We start from the raw sequence: 12828 nt of genomic DNA, 5'->3' as shown, positions 1-12828 counted from the left end.
TACATGATACAAAGTTCACCTCAGCAGTATTTGATGCCTGCTGAGATCTCCCTCTGGATATGCCATTTGCGAAGCTAATTGGATCCTTCTCTGTAGTTGTTTGAAGGTGGCCACTAGGTGTGTTTGTTCTGGGGCCTCTTGGGAGGGTTTCAAGTGCAGGCCAACATTTGATGCTGCCTGTCACTGATCCTGGGCCACGTGTTTGGAGCTACAAAGTGATCCTCCAATTGTGACTCCCTCTGCTGGGCCTGGGTGAAGGTGGGAAGGTCCAAACAGCACAACAAGGCTGGCTTTCACCAGCACTGGGACCAGGGGCAGGTCAGTTAAAGCCCAAGGCATAATGAGACCCACCTCCGCCTGCATCTGCCTCCCTGATTCTATTAGGTTCAGTCACTGAAAGAGACTCTGGTGGTACACAAGTTGCATGATGTAGGTTCTCTGTGAGTCACCTGGTAGGGACACTTGGTTTTTACTAGAGGGATACAGGTTCAAAAATCTGTGCCAGCGCTGGGTCTCAGGCCACTCATCAATTGTCTTAGGGGTGTCCAACCTGCTTGCTGCCTGCGGGCTGCAGGTAGCCCAGGATGGCTGTAAATATGACCTAACACAAATGTGATTACGTGTTGCAATGTATTGAATGCGTGGCCCAAGACAACTCTTCTTCTTCCAGTGTGGCACAGAGACACCAAAATGTTGGACACCCCTGTTAAAGTATACCGAGTCTAGCTGCCACCTTTTGGGTGCTTCACACATTTGTGGGGAGGTCGTGTCTTAGATGGTCATCATGGTGAGGCCAGAGCATTTATCAGTCCCTGACAAACCAGTATTTGGCCACGTGAAGGGAGGGCGCTGCACGGCTTGGGAAAGTGAGGGCCTCAGGCCTAGGACCATGCAGCTCAGGCTGCCCCAGATTCTGCCGGGCCAACCACAATGGGGAGCCCAGAGAGCGGGGCTAGAGAGTCTCCTGTGACGGGGAGGCACCGGTCAGGTTCAAGGGGATGTAGGGGAACGGCCCTCGTCCCAGAGTCACAAATTCAGCCAATGAAACTCATGAGTCTGCCCCGACCTCTACACCCAGCACAGGCAGCTGACACCTTAGCAGGGCACAAGCTCTGCAGTGCGGTGTTACAGGGAGTCTAAAGGTGTGGGCTACAGCATTTCCCCAGGCTGATTTCATACAGAAGGGGGTGCTCTCCCCAAGAAAGATGGCATCTGGGGTGCGGGAGAAGGACTTAGCACTGGGACCTGGCAGCTGTCCCTGTAGCTCTTTCCCCAGAGCCACACCCCAGTTGGTCTTCACACAGCTCTAGCTGGCTCTGCGCTCTCTTCGGCAGAGTCCAGGGAGAGTAGCTGCAAACTAAATTTTGTTTGCTGGTCCTTTAGAAGGGTGCCTGTGTCTCTGGAAAACTTCCCTACCCCTTCTTGGCAGACAGCATCCCGGGCGATTTCCACAGCCAGATGTTGTATGGGCACCTCTTTGCAGCTCTGGTGCCCCGGGCTGGGAAGCCCTGCTTGGTGTTGAGACCCCATTTTTCTCAGGGGGAATCATTGCAGCTGACACATACCTCTGGAATCTCAGCCTTTACCCCTGGGAGACGGGCCAGCACTTTTTGCATCTCTGCCAGTCACGATGTGGCTTCTTCTGAAAATCCTTGGTTATAAAACTTCTCTTCAGTTGGTTATTCAGGTTGACTGCTCTCTATTTTAGTTGTAATTCCAGTTTGATCCTGGGAGGAAGTGAGGGTAGCTTCCACTTCTTTCACTACCATCTCTGATCTCTCCAAGGAAATATTTATGTTACAAGGATCTTGCATATGGGCAATGCATCCCAGCAGCTCCAAGTGGCTGCTGAAGGTATTGTAGGAATGAAGAGGCAATAAATTCACTCATAAGGTACACAGAAGCCCCTTTTATTAATCCAAGAAATAAATGCTAGCTTAGCGGGCTTCGTTTTAATGGCTGGGCACACCATTTCTTTGAACACTTAGGAAATTTCTATTGCTATTCATTCTTTGTGACATCCTTTCTTTTCAACTACAAATTGGTGTGTGTGTATGTATGCACATCTAAACAAATAAGTACTTTAATTCCAAATGAACATTTAATAATATTTATACTTTGCAATTCAATAGAAAACAGAACCATATAAATGGCACCCTGAAAATATCAAGAAAACAAAAAATATTATTTTAAAGATAAAATGTCCTCTCATATTCTCTCCCCATCCCCTTTTCCCCACGCGCTTTTCACTTGCAGAGCAAGAACTCTGCCTTCTCAGATGGGCAGAAGTAGTCCATTTTTAAATTTCCAGAATTTTGTGTCTCTTGTAATTAAACATGACAGAGCAATTTAGGGAAAGGGAAAGCATTGTTTGAAAAATAAAACCATTTTTTAGTGTGGTTGAACAGTGGGTTAAATCTGAATTTTAAATATTTTCAGATTGTGCACTGGCATGTTGCATTTTAGAGAGAACTAATATGTAAGTTGTCTGAAAGATTCCATTTTGGTTAGAATTTTAAAAAATTACCCAGAAGCTAAATATCCTCCTGCTGTGTTTTAATATGCAGATAACTCTTATTCTGATCCGGGTTTGGGTTTGGGAGCTTGATCAGGAAAGGCTGTTAAACTGCTTTTAGGATGTGGTGTTCCTTAGAAAGAAGCCTGCCTATTTTTCTTTTCTCTGGGGAACTGCCGTTTAGAACAGGCACAAAGCTGGGAACATAACCAAGGGCCAAAAAAAAAAAAATTCACCCGTATGTTCTATTTGTCGAACTGACCTGCAGGTCACAACCTAAAGGTTTATGGATCGGTGAGGCCTTGTCTCTGCATAAGCATGTTTTCTGGACTTTGGCTGAAGCAAAATTCCTGACTTCTGAAAGAGGAGTGGGTGTGGACTTCCAGGAGAACTAGCCAGTGGGAAGGAAGTAATATTCATTAAGAGCGTCTCATGCAAGCAGTGCTGGGCTAAGCATGCTCAGTGTAAGTTCTCCGTTAGCTTGTCAAGCTATGTTTGAACTCGTTCCAGAATACTGGAAAATACTGGATTTACTTTTTTTTTCCCCCACCAGGAAGAATGCTTGATTAGACTGCATTTTGCCCTTCTTTTTTTTCTCTCTCTCTCGTTCTTTCTTTCTTTCTGCCATAAGATTGGAAACAATATTCTTTTCTGATCAGTTCACTAATACATTGTCCTTCAGTGTCTACATGAACATTTCAGTGGAGAAGAAAAGAAACTTTGCTACCTGGGAACTGAAGACTGCTTAGGTCAGTGAATGCTAATAAAGTTTTAAGGACTCATGGAGCCAGGAGTTAACTTTTCTCAACTGTTAAGGTAATCTACAGAGAATTTAATTGCTTCTCAAATAAGTGGGTGTACACCATTTTTTTCCACACACAAAGTATGTTTTTTTAATATGTTGTAGTGGTTTTCCAAACACAGGGAAAATATATCTTTGGGTTAATTTGCATTTGAAAGAACCTCTTTTGGTATAAGAGTTTCTCTCTACAACAAATTATGTGTGTTTTTCAAACAAATGTGGTGAGCTAATGTAGCCATAATGGTCTGAATGTGGATATGTTCTGTGTTATATTAATTCTTGGTGTGGGTTGGTTTGGTGAAAGTTATTGCTTTTGTTGCTGCTGAAGATGAAAGACAGTTTGGTTTTCGTTGCTATTGTTTTTGGAAATTTTGTGGTCTTTCAGGCTGCATTGTGAGCCTGTCTTAGAGAGAAGAGCCATCTCAGTCTATGTTTAATGTGCATTTTTCACAATGTCCAACTTTAATTTTAAGAAAGGAGTATAGACTTTTTTTAGAGTCTGTGTAGAAGTAGAGTTTTTTAAACATAGTTTTGGAAAGAAAAAGTATTTAGAAAGGCAGAAACAAGTTTTGTGATAATGAAATTAAATCAAGATCCTTTTGATGACTATGAGCAATGAATGCAAAAAATACTACATGCTACATACTCATTGATTTAGTTTAGGTTAAGATTTTACTATTTAATTTTAAAAAGTAGTTCAGACTTTAATGTGCTGTCTTATAATATCAGTTAATAACACAGAAATCTAAAATTAGAGAGAATTAAGATCTCACACAAAGCAAGTTAGCAAAGATGTCCCCTTTAAAATATCTGAGGACTGAGGTTAAGAAATCACATGATTTCACATAGGCACAGTGTATACTGAGCTTAAGCATTTTATTTTTATTCAAGAGTTTTTAGAGTAAAAGGGATTGATCTTTTCAAAAAAAACAATGCAAAGATTATTATCATCCAGGGATGAAATCTTTCTGGAATACAAAGCATCACACACTATCAATGTGTAAATCAGCCTGGCCAGCCCTTCAGGGGGTGTGAGTGAAAATGCCATTGTTTTGTACAGAATCAACTGCAGCAGCACCCAGCCCTCCATCCTCTGCCTCCCTGTCCCAGCAGGGGCAACAGTGGTGGGCCAGGGTGTGAAACAGGACTTAGCTGCTGCACTTGAGCACTTTGTTCTTTTACCGTCTGTCCATCTGTTTAACCGGGCAGCTGAGGCCGTGAGCGAGTGGGAGAGGACCACAGAGGAGATGAGGAGTGGGCCAGGCTCTGCCAGGCTGTGATCTGCTCCCCACCCTGCGATTTAGACATAAGTAGAGGACCTAAATGGGTGCATCCAAATCCATTGCCTTCTGCTGCCAGGGCTTTCATTTAGTACCAATTGATGCAATTCTGCACCTACCTCTGTTTTTCATAAGTAAAAGCTCTGATGTTCCAGTGGTGGTTTATTTGATATAGATCAACCCCCAAGGAGATAGTCAAAGTAATTTGGTCTTGTTTCGGTTTTTCCTTTCTTCCCAAACATGTGGCAGAGATCTCCATGAGTTTAATTGAAACAACAAATCCTTTCTGGGCTGGGAGTTGCAGCTCTCCGTGGAGCTCTGTGTGTGTGTGTGCCTGTGTCAGTGCGCACGCACACCGCTTGCCATCCGCGATCTGTGATGGCTGAGGGCATTTGTCTGGGGTCAAGGACCCTTTCGCTGTCTTGGCTCTGTCTGTACTGAATGAGAGGGTGCAGCCATGCTGGAGCATGCTATCACTCTTTGACTTTTCTTTCCTATCATTGTACCCACCCCTAACCTTGTTTCCCCTTTATGACCTGTGTCTTGAAGAACAGCACTGAAACTTTTTGAGGCACAGAAAAGCCCAAGTGTACGTCAAAAGGTACAGCATAAACAAAGACAGGCCTCCTCGTGTTCACATCTGGATAACATTTAGATTGTGACAAGGAAATGGAGAAGAAAAAAACCTGGTATCATATTTTTTAAAAAATGCATACAATTGACTTCCTAGATGTTATTCTTTTAATCCTTACCAGAAGATATATTCATTGATTTTAGAGAAAGAGGAAGGGAGAGAAACATCGATCGGTTGCCTCTCTTACAAGCTCTGATGGGCTCAAACCTGCAAGCCAGGTATTTAGGATATGGGCTCTGTGTGGGAGCTGAACTTGCAAACTTGGGTGCGAGGGTCTACGCTCCAACCGACTGAGTCACGTGGCCAGGCTCCTAGAGGTTCTCTTGTTTCAGCTTTCCTGAGTCATTTTGTATCTTGCCCCTACCCAAGTCACTGAGCTTGGAGAAGGCAAATATATCTTTATTTTGTGGTGAAGCCCAGTGGTTTGTCCAAAGTTGCGGCTAAGTTAGAGTTAGCCCCCAGAGCTCTCAAGCTCCAGTCCAAGACTCTGTCTGCACCATAATAGGAATAAATGGGTGTTAACCTCGTTATCTTGAACTCAGTTTCTCCATTTACTTCGATATTTTGAACAACAGCAATTACTTTGTGCAAAAATGCTCAAATTAAAACTGTTACTTTTTTTTTTTAATTTGAGAAGTACTTGAAGTCTTTCAGGGACTTTCCATACTTTTCCTTTTATTTTATGTTTAACGCTAAGCATTAAAATTGATGGACCAGTGTTGATATTTGTATTTGACAAATGATGGAACTGAAAGATTGGGTGACTTGCTGTCTAAGATCAGACGGAGAGGCTGGATGGGGGCTCAGCTTGCCCAACCCCAGAGTTGGAATTCCAGACGCTGTTGAAGCTATGTGGGGACCTCCAGGTTACTGAGGCAGAGAGAACACGTAAAGAGGAGTTCCATGATTCATGAAGGCAAGACGTGTGGCAGCGCCAGGGACTTTAAGTATTGTTAGTCTCATTATGAAAAAGAAAGCTCAGACTGGAAAAGTTACATACTTCACCTACAGACTTAGGGAGCTGGGGAGCTGGCCTTGAACACTACCTGTGGTATCCCAAAATGGGGACCGTGTGATGTCGTTACAAAGTACATGAATATTGCTGGGTTTCTCTGCATCTGATTTTCCTTGTATGTAGAGCTGGAATACCTATCATGGGGTTGTTATGAGGATTATATGAGATGATACAATAAAATACTTAGCATGTTGCTTCACACAGAGTAAATCCTAGTGCTTTGAATAGTGCATGCTCTGGCTCTGTGTGTTCTATATCACCTTACATAAGTGCCAGCTATTCTTACCGTGAATTTCAAAAGTCTCTTGGCTCAACTCCCAGATCTTTAAGGTGGTTGTGTTGATGAGTTAACATCACCAGACGAGTAGCATTTACGGTATATTTGTTGAAAATACAGAGTGTGCTGAATAGCACAGGGAGCCAATTAAGGCAAACACAGTGTGGCGTCCTTGACCTCAGACCGGGAGAGGCTGGGGGAGGTCACCTAGGCAGAGGTGTCTGAGATAAGCAGTGCTGCTGAGTCAAATCTGATTATCTTTGGTGGTCTTCCAATGCTACGGACCAGGCTTATTAGATACCGGATATCTCTCTGAAGAAAAGAATGATAGAGGTTATTCTAGGCTCATTCATCCATTGGGCATTAAATAACAAGCGAAGGCACATGTGCAGACGAGCTACAGAATTGTCAGAATTTTGTATTTCTTGGCCGTTCTGACCAGCACTGACTGAGCTGCAGAGGTCGATGGGGTATCTGAGCTCTAGAGACCTCTTTAGAGAAAGACAGCTTAAGGGCCCACTTCTGAGCACACCAGTGGCTTATAAGGAGTATTCTGTGTATAGGGAACCATGTAAGCACACAGTCACAGGGCTACAAACCAAACAAAGGACCGGGCTGCTTCCCTTAGTCTAACGGAATAAATGGGACAGATAATGACACCTGACACTTCCGCGCAGATTGACAAAACAAGTGCGGCGATGCAGAAGTGGGAAGTGGACCTCAGGGACAGTAGGTGATGAGTAAAGGTCTTAAATGTCTATTTTAAGTCTTTTAAAGTTCAGTGTCCTCCTTCAGATGCCTCCCTGCAATTTTCAACCACTTGTCCATTGTCCATTCTAGGCAGGAAGGTCATTGTGGGAGGGGGCGTTATGTACCCAACACAAACTTTGTATGCTTTGCCCACGTTAGCTTCTTCAAAGTTCACCATGTTCTTTAAGATTTTATTTATTTATTTTTAGAGAGAGGGGAAGGGAAGGAGAAAGAGGGGGGAGAAACATCATTGTGTGAAACATCATTGTTGCCTCTCATGCGCCCGCTACTGGGGACCTGGCCCGCAATCCAGGTATGTGCCCTGACTGGGAATTGAACCAGTGACCTTTTGGTTCTCAGGCCGGCACTCAATCCACTGAGCTGCACCAGCCAGGGCTGATTCCTGGAAAGGTTAAAAGGGAGGAAATATTTTCTGAAAAGAGAAAGATGTGTGGTCACTGGGGCTAAGAGGGTTCACATGATCGATCAACAGAGAATATGATGCCATGTGAATAAGAAGTCCTGTAAGAAGCATGTTCAGTGAAAAAGACAACCACGGTCTGATAGACTCTTGGTTATTGAGAAGTATTTCTGCAAGTTCCCTGACGAGAGATACCTGAGCACCTATGTCTTGCCTAATTCTGCATCCATCAGCATGTACTGTCCAGGGTTGAGCAAGTCTGGTTGCCTGAAGAGTTAGTGATTAATGAGCTCTATGCAAACTGCTCGCCTTTGGAGAACCATTCTATTTTAACAACAAATGCAAATTATCTACCCCCCACCCACAGACAGATCCTTAAAAGTTTTCCAGCTTCATAGTGAAGACCTTAGTAGTTCTTATGTAGTTTTGTGTGGTTGTGACAACATGGACAGACCTTGAGAATATTGTACTAAGTGAAATAAGTCGGTCAGAAAAAGCTGAGAACCATATGATTTCAGCCATATGTGGGATAGAAAACTGAAATTTGTGGACACAGACAGTAACGTGGTGGTTGTCAAAAGGATGTGGGAGGTAGGGTTGGGGCTGGAGAGGCCTGACATATGACAGAAGATGCTTTGACTTTAGGTGGGGTGCACACAGTGCAATGTACCGATCTAGTATTGTAGAAATGTACACTTGAAACCTATATGGTCTTATTAACCAGTGTCATCCCAATGCATTTAATGAAAATTATTTATAAAAACCCCAAAACCACAAGATTTGGAGTGAAATGGCTGCAATTGGGTCTTAACCTTGGAATTTTCTAGCTGTGTGACTTTGAATAAATTATTTTACTTCACTGTGTCTTAGTTTTTACATATGAAAATGGGAACATCACTAGAATTTCCTTATATAGGATGATTAAATGTGAAAGTGACTTTTAAAAACTTTGTCTGCTATACAAATGCTGTTTTACTCTTTTCCCTGGCTGTTATCCCAGAGTCTTGGGACTTTCACCTTTTCTGATCTGAAAATACTTTCTCCTGTACTTACTTTGATGGAAGGAGACATGGCTAAATGAGCTGGGTGAAACGCTTTCTATGAGTGCACTGCAAACCCTTTAATTGTCCAAATTAATTTTACATTTCCTGAATTAGGGGAATATTGGAGAAGACAGAAACTAGAGAGAAATTGTAGCCAGAGCAGATTTCGGTTGGCCGTAAGAAGTTTCTTCATGCAATGAGAAATGAACAAATGACGGTATTAAATGAACTGTTAACATGCATCTATTCCCTACTTACTGCTTGAGGAGATGGGAGAAACACCATAGCCCTTAGGATAGCTACTTTAAAAAAAAGAAAAGAAGTGCTGGTGAGAAGGTGGAGAACTTGAAACACTGTGCACTGACTATGGGTGTAAAATGGTAGAGCTGCTATGGAAATAGTATGGCAGTTCTTCAAAAAGTTAAACATAGAATTTTGTGTGATCCGTAAATCTCACTTCTGGGTATATACCCAAAATAATTTAAAACAGGGTCTCAAACAGATATTTGTAAACCAACTTCGTAGCAGTATTATTCACAACATCTGAAAGGTGGGAGCTTATTGACAAGTGAATGGATATATAAAATGTGGTGCATACATACATGGATAAAACTTAAGGACATTGTGCTTAGTAAAATATGCCAGTCACAAAAAGACAAATACTCTGTGTTATACTTAGAGGAGTCAAATTTATAAATACAAAGTGGTGGTTGCTAGGGGTTGCAGAAAGGGGAAAATGGGGGTTGATTGTTTAATGGGTACAGAGTTTCAGTCTGGATAGATGAAAAAGTTCTGGAGATGTATCGTACTCATGGCTGCACAATAATGTGAATGTATTTTTTTGTTTTTAATCTTCGCCCAAGGACATGCTCACAGATTGTAGAAAGAAGGGAAAGGATGGAAAAGGAGAGAAAGAGAAACATAGAGGCAAGAGAGAAGCATTGATCCATTGCCTCTCCTACCTGCCCCAACCGGGAACTGAACCCACAACCTATGTATGGATGTACCCCAACGGGGAATTGAACCCGCATCCTTTCTGCTTAGTGGATGACCCTCCAACCAACTGAGCTGCACTGCCCAGGGCAATATGAATGTACTTAATGCCAATGAACTGTATAAGTATGTTTTAGATGGTAAATTTAATGGTATATATATTTTAACACAATTGAAAAATTAAAAAAAGCGAGGATATTTTAAAAAGGCTCTATCTTAAGTAATTTATAAGAGATTACCCACTAGAAGTATTTGTTTCATTAATGAAATTCAGCTGTGTATGAGGACGATTAGGCTCAAATTGAGGCAGAAAAGAATAAAATTCAGTAAATGCAATTTTTGGAAGTGAAAGAATATGGGAGAAAAATAGGTGTTGGTATGGAGCAATGGAGATTCCAAAATTCCTATATATTGTACCTTAGGGGTAGGGCTTTACTGACACTTTGCATAGTATAAGGAGTACGCTTCTTTGATGGATTGCTCATTAGTAGCTGATAGTTTGGGAGGCACATAAAGCCCTCCTGAGACACTTCTTTTTTTTAATTCTCGTCCGAGGACGTTATTCATTGTTTTCAAAGAGAAAGAGGAAGGGAGAGAGAGAAACTTGGATGGGAGAGAGAAGCATCAACTGGTTGCCTCCCATACCTGCCCAGACTGGGTGCCGTAAGCGCCTGGACCAGGGATCCTAAGCGCTCAGACCGCGCCGAATCCGCGGCCTAAGCGAACACCCTGCTGGGGAGCGAACCGCAACCCTCCGGTTACAGACTGACGCTCCAGCCAAGTGAGCCACACTAGCCAGACCTCTGAGCCCCTTCTTTTTGATAGACCTTGAGTTTGCTATTGGGTTAAATTTTTATCAGGGGCTATCTTTGTGAAAGATCTTTATTGGGAAAAATTGGAGAACTAAAGAGAAATAGTTCCTCATAATCAGGCCAGAGGGAGGGGAGGAAACGCAACTAGCATCTATGGAGTGACTATTTTGCACCAACTATTCACGTATAGTGTTCATTCAGTCCTCTCGACCGCCCCTAAGGTAGACTTCACGTCCCCACTTCATCAATGGGGTGTTCCCAAGGTCCTGTGCTAACTGAGTGCTGAAGCCTGGACTGGACCCCAGGTCTGCCGTAGCCTGAGGCCAACTGTTTCCTCACGCTCGGCTTTAGGAATTACGTTTCTTCGGTGAATTCCCCAGGTGACTCCCCGCTGGCCTGTCAGCAGCCACGGCGGGGGGTGTGGGGGGGGGGGGGCGGGGGGGAGGGGTACCTTCCTGGAGCAGGAAGAGCTCCCGCGACTCTTCGGCCCTCCGGGTGTTTCCTGGGGGCCTCGGTATTAGCGCCTGCCGTCTGAACAGAACTTTCATTGTCACAGACACTCACAGAGCAGCATTTAGCTTTCCCGAGGAAAACAGCTCCAGAAGCAAACGGGTCCCTTCTCTGCCTCGGGGCTCCGCGGCGCTCACGTGCCGGAGGCGAGGCTGGGGCGCGGGCCCCTCCCGAAAGGAGGGCGGGGCCGCGGCTGCCCGGGTGCGCAGGCGCCGCGAGGGCGCCGTCCCTGCGGCCCCAGAGGGTGCGAGTGCCCGCGTCCCCACGGAGTGCCCGCGCAGTGCTTACTGCTCTGCGAGGTGTGACCTCTGCCTCCGGCCCATTAATTTCTGTCGCAGCTGTGGGCCCTAGGAGGGAAGGGGGAGGGGCAGGGAGGGCTGGGGACGGGCGGCTGGAGCCCCAGCCCGGCGCGGGAGCCCCTTCCGGCGCCCCGGCGGCGGCCTGGCGCGCAGCCCGGGGACTTGGTGCGAGCGGCCGGCCCGGAGCCGCAGCCCCCGCTTCCAGGAGGCCCGCCGCTGGGGCAGGGCCCGGGGGCGGGGAAACGAGGGAGGAGTGGGTTTGGAAATCAGTCTTGACTGGTGAGGAGGCAGTCAACGTACTGAGCAGTACGAGGTAGATTTTTCTTTTTAATTTTTTAATGAAATGATGAAAAACTATTAGAGGCAGGGAAGCGACGAGTGAAGTCATGTTCTCTTCTTCATTATGGGATTTTTCAGCCACAGGGCATTCATGTGTCGGTCTCTGGAATGGCATTTGTAATTAGTGAGATGGGAAATACTGAATCAAACCACTTTAACATAACTCCCTTCTCTGCTCTGCGTACAGCCTACCAAGTGACCCTATTTGTGGTCGGATTTTACTTGGGTACAAAGTGAATGTTCACTTTTTTTGTGTGTGAAAACAATTTGCATCTTAGAAAATTAGGCTGTAAACTTACACTAGGAAAGACGTAGACTTTTTCTTTTGTTTTCACCAGTACAGTGACATTTATTAAGTTTGTAAATAAATAGTATTTGAAGAGCATTTTAAAAGTTTTCAGCTTTCCCACATAAACTGTTTTATTTCATTTTTGTACCAACGTTATTGTTTTCAGTAAATAGTTGAAGGAATGCTGGCTCCATTGGCCACATAGCTAATCGATAGCAAAGACACAATGCAAGTCTAGGGCTTCTGGTGACAGATTGGGGCTGCGTTACAGATGCCCTGGCAGTGCAGGGGCCACCGTGTTCCACCCAGATCACCCACTGAGTCGCCGAGGCCGAAGAGGAAGAGGCAAGAAAGTCAAAACTTGCCCAATCACTTAGAAAGACACTAATGAAATATGTCAGATTTGAGCCAAACATACCAACTTCTAAGCTTCCCCTCCTAAGATTTATGCCTAAGGTCACTCCATCTGAGGTACAACAAAGCCTCAGGAAAAGGGCCAAACATTCACTGGTGACCATTTTCTCCCTCCTCCCCATATCCCAGCCTCCAGCCCTACCCCAGGGTATGTGCAGATTCTCTGCCGCTTTACAAGGAATAAAACATAACTCCTCACTCCTTCTGTATTACCATCGTGATAAGGTGCTCTGAGCTGGGTATTAGGGTAGCGGCTAGTTGTGAGCCTGGCTAATGGAGGTCACATCTGTACATTCCAGGCACTCGGAGAAATTCTCCCTTTTCCACAGCATGATGTGGAAGGGGCTTCGGTGATGTCAGCAGAACAAGATGGCGTGGCTGGTGGGTGGCTCACAGTTGGGACCCAGTCAGCCTGCAACCAGCCAGCCTTGGGGA

The 12828-nt window shown here is 44.6% G+C and overlaps 1 long non-coding RNA gene across 2 annotated transcripts; it reads left to right on the top strand.

The window, feature by feature from the left end:
* Positions 1-2924: 2924 nt before the first annotated feature.
* On the top strand, positions 2925-9887 carry LOC129081979 (uncharacterized). Of its 2 annotated transcripts, none has more exons than XR_008530357.1 (3): positions 2925-2979; positions 8852-8954; positions 9601-9887. It is a non-coding gene; the product is annotated as an uncharacterized LOC129081979 (long non-coding RNA). The 2 variants fall into 2 exon arrangements; XR_008530356.1 differs by having other exon boundaries at positions 2973-3331.
* Positions 9888-12828: the final 2941 nt, after the last annotated feature.

This window comes from Pteronotus mesoamericanus, unplaced genomic scaffold (genome assembly GCF_021234165.1).
Source record: "Pteronotus mesoamericanus isolate MK-2021 breed Mesoamerican mustached bat unplaced genomic scaffold, CSHL_Meso_final contig_123, whole genome shotgun sequence".
NCBI lineage: Eukaryota > Metazoa > Chordata > Mammalia > Chiroptera > Mormoopidae > Pteronotus > Pteronotus mesoamericanus.
The sequence above is the reverse complement of the archived record's forward strand: the minus strand, read 5'-3'. Positions and strand labels throughout refer to the sequence as shown.